Below are 15465 nucleotides of genomic sequence, written 5' to 3'. Positions count from 1 at the left end.
CACACCATTAGAGTTGCTTTAGCTCAATTCTCAGAGCAAAGCTCCCCCTAGATGTGATATCCCCCCTTAGAGGGATGAACTAACCTTGGGTTTTGTCGATGATGACTTCATGTAGATGTTGAAGATGTGGATGCTTAGTGTTGATGTAGATAATTTGGAGTAATCCATTGAAGTGAGTTACACTTTCAATACCTACATGGGTTAGTCCCACAAGGAACAAGCAAGGATATCCATAGACATAGAGTGAAGTACACATATCATGATGTCCACATAAGCATTTGGTTACCTTGTCCCTTGACTTACCAACAAGTGGGTTTGTGACTCCTTGAACTAGTGCAAGATATGGAAGTTGATTGCACTTGTCCTTGCCAAAATGAATACGAGTGAAGTATGTTGGCGGAGTCACCCTCAAGAACTCTCTAGTTCTTCTTCTTTGGGACCCACATCAACTTGATGGGAATCCTTGGAGTTGTAGTCGTACTTGATGAAGTAGAACTTGATGTAGTCTTGGGAACCCACTTGACCAAGGCCTTAGGAGCTTCTTCAAATGCATCAATCTCCTCTTGAATCTTGTCCTTGCCTTTTAGCTTGCGGTCTTGTGGTGGAAGATCATCTTGAGCGTGTGTTCCCTTGAAAGAAATAGGGTCATACTTCTCTTGTTGAGGAACAAACTTCTTCTTGGGGTATTGATCTTCTTCCCACTCAACTCCATTGGCATTGAACTTCCGTTCAAAACCAACACCTTGATTCTTCCGGTACCTTCCTTGCTTGCTTACAATTTCCTCAAATTGCCTTCTGACAAGGCTCTTGTAAACACCTTTCTCTATAATTCCCATCAATAAGCTATTTTCTTGCTCAAGTGTAACTTGGCTAAGAGAATCATTAGTGGAATCATGAGAACTACTAGAAGCAACAATATTGGATTTACCATGATTATTGTTACTACTAGAAGAAGAATCTTTCTTGCTCTTATTGCTAGATTTTACTTGTGGCATGTAAGTAGACAAGAGCAAATGCTTGACAATGTAAGAACTTTTCTTTCGAAGACCATCATTGATTGCTTTTAAGAACCCATGCTCTTGCTCTAAATTGAGCTTCTCAAAGTGTAGCTTCTCATGAGTCTTTAAAAGCTCTCGATGATCCTCTAAAGTAGTTCCATGAGCTAACTTAAGAGTGTTTAGTTATTTAGTTAGACACTCAATCTCCTTCTTGTCATTTTCATTATTTTCATCTTGATTAGCATGATTAATAGCAAGTTCATCATAGTTTTCATCACTAGTGTTGTCAATAGTAAATCATCATCACCTAGCAAATCATCTTCATCACTACTGAAATCAACATACTCGGGGTGTGATACCTTGGGGCCTTTAGCCATGAAGCATCTTCCAATGGCTTCATTTGGTGAGTCAAATATGTCGTAGGAGTTGGATTACACAAGTGCAAGACCGGGAACACCTTCATCTTGAGTATATTCGGAGTCGGAGTGATAACTTCTCTCGGAGTAGTTGTCGGAGTTGGAACCTGATACCCATTCACCAATGTGAGCTTGATGTCTTCGTCTTGTGTATCTCTTTGATGACTTGTCCTTCTTTTCTGAATCCTTGCTTCTACGAGAGTGTCTTCGTTCATAACGATCATCTCTATTCCTTCTCTCTCTTGGTGGTGATTCATCTCTTTTACTTATCCTTTTAGGTGAGTCTTATCTTCTTTTGTAGGGAGTCGTACACTCATTGGAGTAGTGTCTGGGTCTTCCACAATTGTAGCAATTGCGATCACGACTAGAAGATCTTTTGTCATTGTAGGACCTTGACTTGAAACTTCTCTCTTTGCTTCTACTCTTGTAGAACTTGTTGAAGTTCTTCACCATTAAGCTCAATTCTTCATCGAAGACTTGCTTTTCACTTGATGTTGTAGGAGCATCACATGAAACTTTATAAGCACCACTAGACTTGTTGTGAAGCTCTTCCTTATCCCTGAGTGACATCTCATGAGCAACAATTCTACCAATGACTTCCGTTGGCTTGAGATCTTTGTAGTTGGGCATCATTTGGATCAAGGTGCACACGGTATCATATTTTCCATCAAGGCTCTTAGTATCTTCTTGATGATGAATCTGTCAGTCATCTCTTCGCTTCCTAAGCCGGCAATCTCATTTGTGATGAGAGCAAACCTAGAGTACATTTCAGCGACTCCTTCACCATCCTCCATTTTGAACTTGTCATGTTGACTTTGAAGCACTTCCAATTTGGATTCCTTGACGGACTCAGTACCTTCATGCATATAAATCAAAGTATCCCAAATTTCCTTTGCATTCTCAGGACGATTGATTTTGTTAAATTCTTCGGGGCACAAACGTTGAAGAGGATATCGCAAGGTTGAGCATTGTATTGCAACATCTTCAATTCTTCCGCGGATGCTTCACGATCCGGTTCTCTTCCATCCTCGAAGTATTCACCTTGCAAACCAATATGCACAATAGCCCAAACGGCGGGGCTATGACCAAGAATATGCATTTTCATCTTATGCTTCCAACTAGCAAAATTAGTAGCATCAAAGTAAGGACCTCTACGGTGGTAATTTCCCTCACTAGACGCCATACTCTCCTAGGTTGTGAAACCAAGGCTATGATCACCAAAAGCTATGGAAATAAAGGAAAATGGAGACCAAAACTCTGATACCACTTGTAGGATTGAAAGTAGGTCTAGAGGGGGGGTGATTAGACTACTTGACCAAATAAAAATCTAGCCTTTCCCAATTTTAAGTCTTGGCAGATTTTAGCAACTTAGCACAAGTCAAGCAATCAACCTACACATGCAATTCTAAGAGTGTAGCAGTGGAAAGTAAAACATTGCATACGAAGGTAAAGGGAAGGGTTTGGAGAAGGCAAACGCAATGTAGACATGGAGATTTTTGGCGTGGTTCGTATATGTGGTGCCAGCGTACGCCCACATTAATGGAGCCTTCAACCCACGAAGGGTAACAATTGCGCGAGTCCACGGAGGGCTCCACCCACGAAGGGTCCACAGAGAAGCAACCTTGTCTATACCACCATGGTCATATCCCACAAAGGACTTACCTCACTCGGGTAGATCTTCATGAAGTAGGCGATCTCCTTGCCTTTACAAACTCCTTGGTTCAACTCCACAATCTTGTCGGAGGCTCCCAAGTGACACCTAACCAATCTAGGAGACACCACTCTCCAAAAGGTAATAGATGGTGTGTTGATGATGAACTCCTTGTTCTTGTGCTTCAAATGATAGTCTCCCCAACACCCAACTCTCTCACACAGATTTGGCTATGGTAGAAAGAAGACTTGAGTGGAAAGCAACCTGGGGAAGGCTAGAGATCAAGATTCTAGTGGTAGGATTGGAATGCCTTGGTCTCAACACATGAGTAGGTGGTTCTCTCTCAAAAAATAAGTAGTGGAAGTGTAGGCATGTTCTGATGGCTCTCTCTCAAATGGATATGGGGGTGGAGGGGTATATATAGCCTCCACACAAAATCCAACTGTTACACACATTTGACCAAACTCGGTCAGAGCGAATAGATGAACTCGGTGAGACCGATTTAGTTCAAAATGTGAACGTTAGGAATTTTGGTGGGACCGACATGAATCAACTCAGTGGCACTGATGTGCTAGGGCTAGGCCAAAATTTCATCTCGGTGAGACCGATTGCATGAACTCGGTGAGATCGATTTCAGCAATGAGCAAACAAAGAGTTGGTCAAGCAAACTCGGTGGGACTGGTCGCTCATTTCGGTGAGACCAAAATGTTATGAAGGGAAATATAGAGTTTGCAATGCGAACTCGGTGGGACCGATCGCTCATTTCAGTGAGATCAAAAGATTACGAAGGGAAACAGAGAGTTTGCAATGCCATCTCGGTGAGACCGATATCCTTATTGATGAGATCGAATTGTCTAGGGTTTCTTGCAGTGGCTATGTCAAATGAACTCCGTGGCGCCAGATAGATCAAATAGGCGGGGACGAGTTTGACTTTGGGTTTTGGACATATGTGGAAATGAGAAAGTGGTTGAGGGTTTTGGAGCAATATCACTAAGCACTTTGAGCAAGTAGACTATTAAGCAACAACTCATCCCATTTTAATAGTATTGGCTTTCCTATGGACTCAATGTGATCTTGGATCACTAAAATGAAGATAAAGAGTCTTGAGATTTTGCCAATCTTTGTCCTTAGCATTTTGAAGGGTCCACATCTCTAGTCCATGCCATGCCAATCATTGAACTTTCTGAAATATTTAATTTGAATGGATATTAGTTCAATGAGCTATATGTTGTTATGAATTACCAAAACCACCCGGGGATTAGTTGGACTTTCAGGGATTCAATCACGGAGGGCTTCTACGTTAACCCTATTGCCCTTCCGATGAAGCGTGAGTAGTTTACCACAGACCTACAGGTCCAAAGCTAGTAGCTAGATGGCTTCTTCTCTCTCTTTGATCTTCAATAAAATGTTCTCCTTGATATTCTTGGAGTTCTATTCGATGTAATATTATTTTGCGGTGTGTTTATCGAGATTCAACGAATTGTGGATTTATGATCAGATTTTTCTATGAATATTATTTGAATCTTCTCTGAATTGTTATATGGATGATTTGATATCTTTGTATTTCTCTTCGAATTATCAGTTTGGTTTGGCCAACTAGATTGGTATTTCTTGCAATGGGAGAGGTGCTTAGTTTTGGGTTCAATCTTGTGGTGTCCTCATCCAGTGACAGTAGGGGTAGTGAGGCACGTATTGTATTGTTTCCATCAAGGGTAAGAAGATGGAGTTTTCACCATATTTCTTGAGTTCATCCCTCTACATCATGTCATCTTACTTAAAGCGTTACTCTGTTATCTTGAACTTAATACTCTAGATGCAGGCAGGAGTCGGTAATTGTGTGGAGTAATAGTAGTAGATGCAGGCAGGAGTCGGTCTACTTGACATAGACGTGATGCCTATATTCATAATCATTGCTTTGGATATCGTCATAACTTTGCGCTTTTCTATTAATTGCTCGACAGTAATTTGTTCACCCGCCATATTATTTTCTTTCAAGAGAGAAGCCTCTAGTGAAACCTATGGTCCCTGGGTCTATTTTCCATCATATATTTTCAGATCTATAAACCAAAAAACACAAAAATACCTCGCCGAGTTCTATTTACTTTTATTTTATTTTATGTTTTAGAAATCTTTTATATCTATCTCTATCAAATCTCACATTTTCAAGTGACCGTGAAGGGATTGACAACCCCTTTATCGCATTGGGTGCAAGTGTTTGATTGTTTGTGCAGGTGCATAGATTGGAGACTTGCTTGTATCTCCTACTAGATTGATACCTTGGTTCTTAACCGAGGGAGATACTTATCTCTACTTTGCTGCATCACTCTTTCCTCTTCAGGGAAAAACAAATGCAAGCTCAAGAAGTAGCATCATGCAGTACAACAACCATGTACATTGATGTTCTTTTTAGCCAACTAAGCAAGCAGAAAAACTAAAAGCAATGCATCACTATGCAGATAAGCGGCAAGCAAGCAAGAACAATTAACACCCTGACACCCTGTATATAATATCTCCGCAACAATCTAATGATCCAACATAACACTTACATATGTAATTCACAGCTTGTAGACACACAACTTGTAGACACGTATAGAAAAGAGACCAGGCTAATCAGGAGGAAGAGAGAAGTGTGGGTACCTGCAACAAAGCTTACTAGCATGACTCGTTAACAATAAAATAATATCACAAATCCTCCTGTGAACTCCTCATGAAGAACCAATAGCATTGTCGAACCATCGCTTATCCCAGAATAACAAAGTGCAACTTACTCTTAACCAGATTAGATCAAGGACCAACAATAAACAATAAAAATTAAGAACAACCTATATGCAATAAAGGTATGAGAGAGAAGAAATCTTTACATAAGACGGCTATAAACACTGGAGCATAAATAAGCAACACCTTTAAATACAAATAAAAAGGGTTCAGGTTTCAGTGCATAGTGGGCTCAGATTTGCCTTTCCTCGATCATATAATCTACCCCCATCGTCTCTTATCACCAGATCAATCTGTTTATTAAGTGGAGCTGCCCTGGATAGCACTCAACAAGAATGACCATCCAAGGACAGAACAATAAGTATCAGAGGATCAAAAAGGATTCTAGAGACAAGAGGGAGGATCCAACTTGATACCCACAAGTGCCTCGCTTGCTTAGAGGCACACTTATTTCAGCCATGCTAATCATCATCACCCTAGCAAGAATGGCTTCCAACCAATGGGGCACGTGATTCAAACGGGTCGGCATGAGATATCTCACTGTGGGAGTAACTATTCATTGCCGCAGGAGCTCGGGCTCGATCAAACGGCCGAGAACAATCCAGAGCGAGATCCGACGGCCAGAGTCGCATCAGGAAATTGATCCGACGGCCAAAGTGGCTGAGATCTGAGGAGCCAGGGAACTTGCCGCGAGTCTTATTTCTGGATGGATCACCAAATCAATATGTTCTTACGAGGGTGAAACTACCCTGGTTATCACTCATCAGAAATGACCATCCAAGGACAGAGCCACTAAAATAAGAACGTGATCAAAACAAATCAAAGAAATGAGGGAGGATCCAAATTAATACCCACAAGTGCCTCGATTGCTCGAGAGCATGCCTATATCAGCCATAACTGATCATCATAGCCCTGGCCATGTCCCACATAGTAGCTGAAGCAGAGCAGGGGAAGATGGAGCTCACCGAGGGAGGTTGTAGTTGAGGCAGTACTCAGTGTGCACCGGGGTTGCACCTTAACGCCATCGAACCGACGAGGAACCACGTCGGAGTTGCGCCTTGCACCATCCCGCCGACGAGAACGAACGCCACTGGCACCTAAGCGACCAAGGAGGTGAGGAGACGATGTGTAGCACGTCTAGGAGCACCAGGGGTGGGGATGATCGAGGCCTAATCAGTTCTCTTTTAGCTGCAATCAAGGATAAGATTTGTTAGAACATTCTTGTGGTCAAAACTTATCATCATGCAAGCAAGCCACCGATTAGCAAGCCACATATTTAGTATCTTGTTGTGAAAATCTTGCTGATTAAATGGCTGCCTCTTTTGTTTGGCATGATTTAGTATATTGTTTTTGCCTAATTAGCAAGCCACCGATTACAAAAAACTAAAAGGAATCTCTAAAAAGACTTATATTTAGGAACGAAGGGAGTGCATGATAACAATGCCATCGTGATATTTCACCCGTGGTATACTTCTTTCACCCAAATTTAATATGTCTATCTCTAAAAACTTCATCTTACATCAGTATGTTTATGACTCTAAGAGCAACTCATCACAAACAAAAGAACTTGAAATATTTCTTTCTTTGGAACTGCTTAATTTAAATGCATGCAGGTATTTATTTGTCTAGGATGTGTGTAAGAATTTCTAGTAAGTTCTACATGGACAGAACTAAACACAACTCGACAACAAAGACCATGTCATGTTTATGTTGATGTTGAAACTATATGCTCAATATTTATGAAATTGGACGCTCAATACTTGCCTGACCATATCTGTCACATAAACAGGGTAAGTAATCGAGTAGCAATACAACATTACCATGGGTAAGCAGTCATATTAATTTTCATAATAAATACACCATCACCAAGGAACATACTTAGTTTTGAAGCAATGTGTATATACTATTATAATGTTTGGCAACTGATCATAAATAGTAAGGAGCAAAGCAAGTGTGCACCAGTCCTTTTTAGTATATAGAATATCATGGTAGCATTGGAAACAAGAAAAAAAATACCTGCCGCCTGATCTCTGATTTTCACATGCCTAAAACTTTTTGCAGTTCATATATAAATCCAAAACAATATAATGATAGGTTTATAAAACTCTCTGCAGTTCATGTATAAACCCAAAACAATATAGTGATGCATTCCTAAAACCCTTTGCAATTGATGTATAAACCTTGAAGGAGCATTGTAGATTTTGCATAAACACATACCTAGCTAGAAAGCAGACGGGCGCACAGCGTCCCGCCGACGCTGCCGGACCAAGGACCCATGCGTCTCTCGCCCCCGCAGACCAGGCCATGCACCACAGGTCGCGCACCGTGCCAGATCTGGTTGGGTGACCGCCTGCCCGCCACCACCAAAGCAGGGGAAGACCCTGCAGCCGCCGCACATCGCTTGGCCTCAAGAGGAGAGTGGTGAAGGGTGAACCTGGAACCTTAATAGAGTCGAGATGGAGGCGGCAAAGCTCCAACCATGGCCATCACACGATAAATAAAGGCAGAAAAACTCAAATTAGCGGATCTTCTACGCATACCCACTACTATAGATTCAAATAACACTAATCGGAAAGCAAGGAATGGATGTAGCTTTACAGGACCAACCAGTAGCTAAGAAATCAGGGGCTAAACAATTACCTTGTCTAAGAGCTAGTACATACTATAGAATGAATACTGCATCAAGAATTGCTAGAACACTTGACCAGTCCAACCAAATAATCGGTTATGATACTACACCATGTTCGGACCAAGCCCGAATTAAATCCTATTTGGATTCTGTGTAAACGAAGCCTAGTTATACTACTACAATAACCTAGAACCACTAAAACAGGACAATAATCTAGTTCTCTTTAATCAAGAAATGAATTAGTTGTCCCAGCTAGCCACTATAATTTTGCAACCACCAGAGCATAGTTTCTGGAATGTAGCCCCAATCATGTAAACAAAGTGCGACTAAATATGGCACTGTAGATTTTGAAGTCACCAAGGCCATCCAAAATATACAAACATGCATGGTTGAATAATACAAAACAAAAAAGAAATTTGCAATTGGGACCGAGCCGACCTACTGATGCTACTCCTTGCCGCCATAGTGCCATTCATCGATGTTCAATGCAAGAAGCAAGCAATCAAGCACGGACTAAGCAATTAACGAAAGGAAGCATAGACTAACATAGATATGGTGATGAGCAAACAACTCGTTTGGTTGCCCTACTATTCCAGTACATAAAGAACCTTCACCTAATAAAAAAATCTCCTTCCTACAGATAGTAGGTACGCACCACATAATCTAGGTACCAACGAGCCATTCGTAGGTACACAACAACCTAACATTGGCATCCAGCAGGGCAACCTAAAAAAGTAACTAAGCTCATGATTTCACACTACAACTATGCTAGTATGATTAAGAAACGAACCAATCACGAACAAGTGTGTGGAGACACTGCCGCCAACCACAAGCAGCAATCTGTTGCAACTTGCAACAGAAGCACCTCTGAAATGGAGGCTCCTCATGTTCTTGACAATATCACCTGAAATAAAAGTAACTAAGCTCATGATTTAAGAAACAACAAGCAATACATGGTCACCTGATTCAAATATAAATTGCATGATCACAACCAAAGAAGGAACAGGAACTCACCTTATTTGTATCTACTGCCAAGCCGCCTGACCAAATTTAATGATATGCGTGCCACTCAGTCAAATAAGGCGAGCACCAATTAGTTATGCCACAAACATGATAATAATTCAGTGCGACAGAAACCATCCTACTTAAATCATATATCCAGTTAATGTTTATTATTATACTGCAATAAATCATACGCCCGTACATGACTCATGAAAAATATACTCCCTCCGTCGAAATGTAGGTCACTGGGCATCGTGTTTTGACCAGGTGAAAACCTGTCAAATGACTTTAATACCCCTGTTCAAAATTTGAATCTGCCCATCTTCAACCTACGCTCATATTCTACCTCCACCTCCGCCCCCGTCCTCCGCCATTGCCCTCCACCTCCAGCCCCGCCCAAGCGCTCCTCCAGTCCCACACCCAGGGGCTCCTCGTGGCCTGCATGCTCCTAGGTGGTGCTCTACTGCCGCCCGCTAGTGGAGACGAGCTAGTGCTCCGCTGTTGCCCGCTGGTGGAGGCGAGCTAGTACTCTGCTGCTGCCCGCTGGTGGAGGCGTGCTACTGCTCTGCTGCCAACTGCTGATGGAGGTGAGCTGGAGCCCGCACGCACCCAGGGGCTGTTACTCCCCACGCACAGGTGCTACTGCCGTGAAGTACTCGCTGCTGCACAGGAGCTGGAGTTCTCAATTTTAATCGCCTAGGTTCATCTCATCGCCCAGTACTCAGCTCTGCATCAATTTGACAATCATAAACAATCTGATGATCATAAACTGAGACTTGTTCATCCGAGTAAACAATTTGATGATCATAAACAATCTAAGTAAACAGTTTAAGATAAAGGAAACTTTGAGTCACAAACTGACACTTGTTGTAATCACTTGAGTAAGTTTGTTGAATCATAAACTGAAACTTTGAATCATTTGCTGTAATCATAAATTGAATCTTTACTATCGCTGGAGTAAAGTACATACTTTAGAATTTTCAGGCAAGATACTATAGCATTTCAGGAGTATTGATCAGTATATGTGCAACATACTGTAGCATTTCAGGCAAGATACCACATACTCCTAATCAGTATATGTACTCCTAATCAGCACATGTACTCCTAATCAGTGGAGTAAGTAAATGATGTACTATACTCCAAAGGCAGTGGCCTTTGCATACTCCTAATCAGTAATTGATGTACTGTACTCCAAATGCAGTTAACCATCATGATCATCTTTGCATGATCATAATGTCCATTCCTAGCAAGTACTTATGGAGTAATTATGCACCATAATTTATTCAGTTACTATAGCAAGTACTCCAGGTTTAGCAAGTTTCAAGTTTCTTCTTTGCAAATTTCAGTACTCCAAATAAACATATCATGGAAGACAGAAAGTACTCCAAGTCAACTACAAAAAGTAGTTTCAGTAGTTAACTACATCAAGGACTTTCTACAAATTAATTGAAGAAAAAAGTTTCATTTAAATGAAAAGATTCATTTAGTTTTAAAAGAGTTCCAGTTAATTCCAAGCTACTGCATTTAGCCCAAGTGTGTGTGTGCTCCAAGTGCAAGAAAGAAGAGTAGTTTGCACTACTGATGCAAGCAAGAAGTATACACCAAATTTTAATTAATTGAAAAGGTTTCAATTAATTACTCCTGCAAGCAAACAAGGGCAGTGCACTACTCTACTCCAGGAACTCCAAGAAATTGACAGGAGTAGCAAGTTAACATAAAATTGACAGTAGGGTTACTATAGGAACTGCAGAAACTTGACAGTAAACTTGCACATTCTTTACTTTAAGTGTTGTACACCTAAATCAGCTGGCATCAGCTACTGCAATACTTTAAGGAGTACTCTAAGTACAGCAATACTGTCTCTAGATGAAGTACTCCTAAATCATCTTTACTTTAAGGAGTACAACAATATTGCAATAATTACTACAAGGAGTACTCTAAGTACTCCAAGATGAAGAAACTCTCTTACTCCACTAACTACTATCTCCAGATGAAGAAACTCTCTTTGCTGGAACAACATGGTATCTACTTCTACTCCAGCTCAACTAATCTTACTGATCTTCAGTCAAAACTCTTATTCAGAACAACACAAACTGTGAATCTTACCGATCTTCAGTCAAAACCAAATTTCAGAGTTCAAGTACAGTACAAATCTTACTGAATTTTGAGATAGTACAAAATTTAGAGTTCAAATTTCAGAGTTCAGAGTTCAAATAATCCATCCATTAACTTCAGAGTTTAGAGTACACTACAAATTTTACTGAATTTTAGAGCAGGACTTCTTAAATTTTGAGACAGTACACATCTTACTGAATTTTACTCCTAATGCATCCACTAACTAAGCTCGGGCCTGATCCACTAACTAATCCTACTCCATCCAGCCTACGCATGCACTAACTAATCCTACTCCACCCACCCATCCAGCCTCTGGAGTACAGTCAAGCTGGAGTACACGAAGAATCCATTCATTACAGCAAGCTCAAGCATAAAAAAAACCACGGCATCAACGTCATCGTGGTCGGGGAAGTCCAACTCATGGGGGCGTCCATATGCGGCTCCATCTCCTCATCATGGCGACGTCCAGATGCGGCTCCAACTCCTCCCGCTCGGGCTCCATCTCCTCACGTTGCCGTCTTCACGCCGACCGGTGCCTCTCGGGCTCCGCTTCAGCACCTCCTTCACTCCTATCCACAAAGTAGATCAAGCACCAGCGCACTCAGATTTAGCGCCAACGCACGCGGATCCAGCTCCTCCTTGCCCAGCAGCATGTCGGCGGCGCATAAAAATGGAAGTTTTGTTTCTCTGCGGTAGGCGGATTAGCGATGCGACATGAATCACGGTGGTGGGGAGCGGTGAGCTAAGCAGCGGTGTAGAGCAAGATGCTGGCGAGAGGGAGCATCGACAGGGAGAGGGTGGCGGCGCGCGCGCGAGAGAGAGAGGCGAGTGGTGGGGAGTGAGTGGGGACAGGGTGGCGGTGGGGAGCGAGTGGTGGGGAACGACTAGTGAGGGTAGAAATGGAAAGTTGGAAAATTCGTAGTGTGGCAAAGTTTGCACTACAGATCGTTAAACGACCTACATTTTGGAATAGAGGTAGTACATAGGAAGCAACAATTCTAGAGACAAAATCAAATCGAGAGAGATAGGGAGAGAAATGCGGAAAAAGGGTGGAGTGTTGACATCTACCCGATATCCCCTTTTTTGCAGCTCAGTATGCTAGGGAATTCGTACAACCCACAACAAGTTGTCACCTAACAATGTATCCACATACTTTTTCTGCAGGAAAAATCATAGGACTCCCACCCATTACAATGTGAGAATCCCGAATATTGACATTAGATATAGCAAAAGGGACACTACATGTAACCAACGCTGGCTCAACTAAATCATGTGCATCTCAGAGGGGTAGAATACCAACCTGCGGCTGGATGTCACACCAAGTACTCCATTGTGACTGTGAATCCGTTCCCTAGCATCTGAGCTGCAAAAAGGAAGATTAGTAGTGGAGATGGAGAGAGAGGGAGAGAGAGAGAGAGACCTGCGGGTTTAGCAGCCACCGTCGAGGTCAGAGGCCGTGCCACGGCGGGGAGGATCGCTGGGTGATAATGGTCAGGAGGACGAGCACCGGGGCCGTGGCGGATGGAGAGGCGACCGCCGGTGAGGAGGACGAGTGCCGGAGTTGTGGTAGATGGAGAGGCGACCTGATGACCCGCAAGTATACGGGATAGTTGTAGCCTCTTTCGATAAGTAAGAGTGTCGAACCCAACGAGGAGCTAAAGGTAGAACAAATACTCTCTCAAGTCCTATCGGCCACTGATACGACTCTACGCATGCTTGACGTTTGCTTTACCTAGAACAAGTATGAAACTAGAAGTACTTCGTAGGTGTGATAGGATAAGTTTGCAAGATAATAAAGAACATGTAAACAAAAAATAGGGGTTGTTTAGATAAAGAGACAATAAAGTAAATATAGCAAGTGCGGAAAAGTGGTGGTAGGAGTTGTGAAATTGCCCCTAAGCAATTGACTACGTTACTAGACCGGTAATCACTATTGCAATTCTATTTGAGGGAGAGGCATAAGCTAACATACTTCCTCTACTTAGATCATATGCACTTATGATTGGAACTCTAGCAAGCGTTCGCAACTACTAAAGATTCATTAAGGTAAAACCCAACCATAGCATTAAAGTATCAAGTCCTCTTTATCCCATACGCAAACAACCTACTTACTCGGGTATGTGCTTCTGTCACTCACGCCACCCACCATAAGCAAATCATAGACATATTGCAAACCCTACAGCGGGAATCCCTCATGCTTGCGCGACACGGAGGGCACAATAGGACAGCACTAATAATAAAACATGCAACTCAAACCAATCATAGCAATTCATCAACCATCGATAGGACAACGAAAATCTACTCAGACATCATAGGATGGCAACACATCATTGGAAAATAATATGAAGCATAAAGCACCATGTTCAAGTAGAGGGTACATAGGGTTGCGGGAAAGTGGACCACTGGATATAGATGGGGGAAGGTGATGGAGATGTTTGTGAAGATGGCGGAGGTGTTGGTGAAGATCGCGGTGATGATGATGGCCCCCGGCGGCGTTCTGGCGCCACCGGAAGCAAGCGGGAGAGAGCCCCCTTTCTTCTTATTCTTCGTCCTTGACCTCCTCCCTAGATGGAAGAAGGGTTTCCCCACTAGTCCTTGGCTCCCATGGCATGGGAGGGGCGAGAGCCCCTCCGAGATTGGATCTATCTCTCTGTTCCTGCGTTCTGTTCTGCTCTGTTTCACCATCTCGTGTGTATATGGAGATCCGTAACTCCGATTGGCCTGAAACCTTCGCCGTGATTTTTTCCGAATATTAGCTTTATTGCGGCAAAAGAAGAGCGGCAACCGCCTTACGGTGGGCTCACGAGGGTAGGGGCGCGCCCAGGGGGGCAGGCGCGCCCCCCTGCCTCGTGACCACCTCGGGCACTGGTTCGCGTTGATTTTTCTTCCGGAATTTTCCATATTTTCCAAAAATAAGCTCCGTCCGTTTTTATCCCGTTTGGACTCCGTTTGATATGGATATTCTATGAAACATAAAACATGCAACAGACAGGAACTGGCACTGGGCGCTGGATCAATAAGTTAGTCCCAAAAATAATATAAAAAGTTGCCAAAAAGTATATGAAAGTGAATAATATTGGCATGGAACAAACAAAAATAATAGATACGACGGAGACGTATCAGCATCCCCAAGCTTAATCCTGCTCGTCCTCGAGTAGGTAAATGATAAAAAAGAATAATTTTTGATGTGGAATGCTACCTAGCATAATCTTGATCATATGTCTAATCATGGCATGAATATTAAGACACGAGTGATTCAAAGCAATAGTCTATCATTTGACATAAAAACAATAATACTTCGAGCGTACCAATAAAGCAATCATGTCTTTTCAAAACAACAAGGCCAAAGCAAGCTTATCCCTACAAAATCATACAGTTTGGCCATGCTTCATTTTTGTCACACAAAATGCCCCCATCATGCACGACCCCGATGACAAGCCGAGCAATTGGTTCATACCTTTTAACGCGCTTCAGCTTTTTCAACCCTCACGCAATACATGAGCGCAAGCCATGGATATAGCACTATAGGTGGAATAGAATATAATGATGGAGGTTATGTGGAGAAGACAAAAAAAGGAGAAAGTCTCACATCGACGCGGCTAATCAACGGGCTATGGAGATGCCCATCAATTGATGTCAATGCGAGGAGTAGAGATTGCCATGCAACGGATGCACTAGGAGCTATAAGTGTATGAAAGCTTAACAAAAGAAACTGAGTGGGTGTGCATCAAACTTGCTTGCTCATGAAGACCTAGGGCATTTAAGGAAGCCCATCGTTGGAATATACAAGCCAAGTTCTATAATGAAAATTCCCACTAGTATATGAAAGTGACAACATAGGAGACAATCTATATGAAGAACATGGTGCTACTTTGAAGCACAAGATATGAGACTCACTACATGAAGAACATGGTGCTACTTTGAAGCACAAGTGTGGAA

This window comes from Triticum dicoccoides, chromosome 2B (assembly GCF_002162155.2).
Source record: "Triticum dicoccoides isolate Atlit2015 ecotype Zavitan chromosome 2B, WEW_v2.0, whole genome shotgun sequence".
NCBI classification, from domain to species: Eukaryota; Viridiplantae; Streptophyta; class Magnoliopsida; order Poales; family Poaceae; genus Triticum; species Triticum dicoccoides.
Note: the sequence above shows the minus strand (reverse complement) of the source record.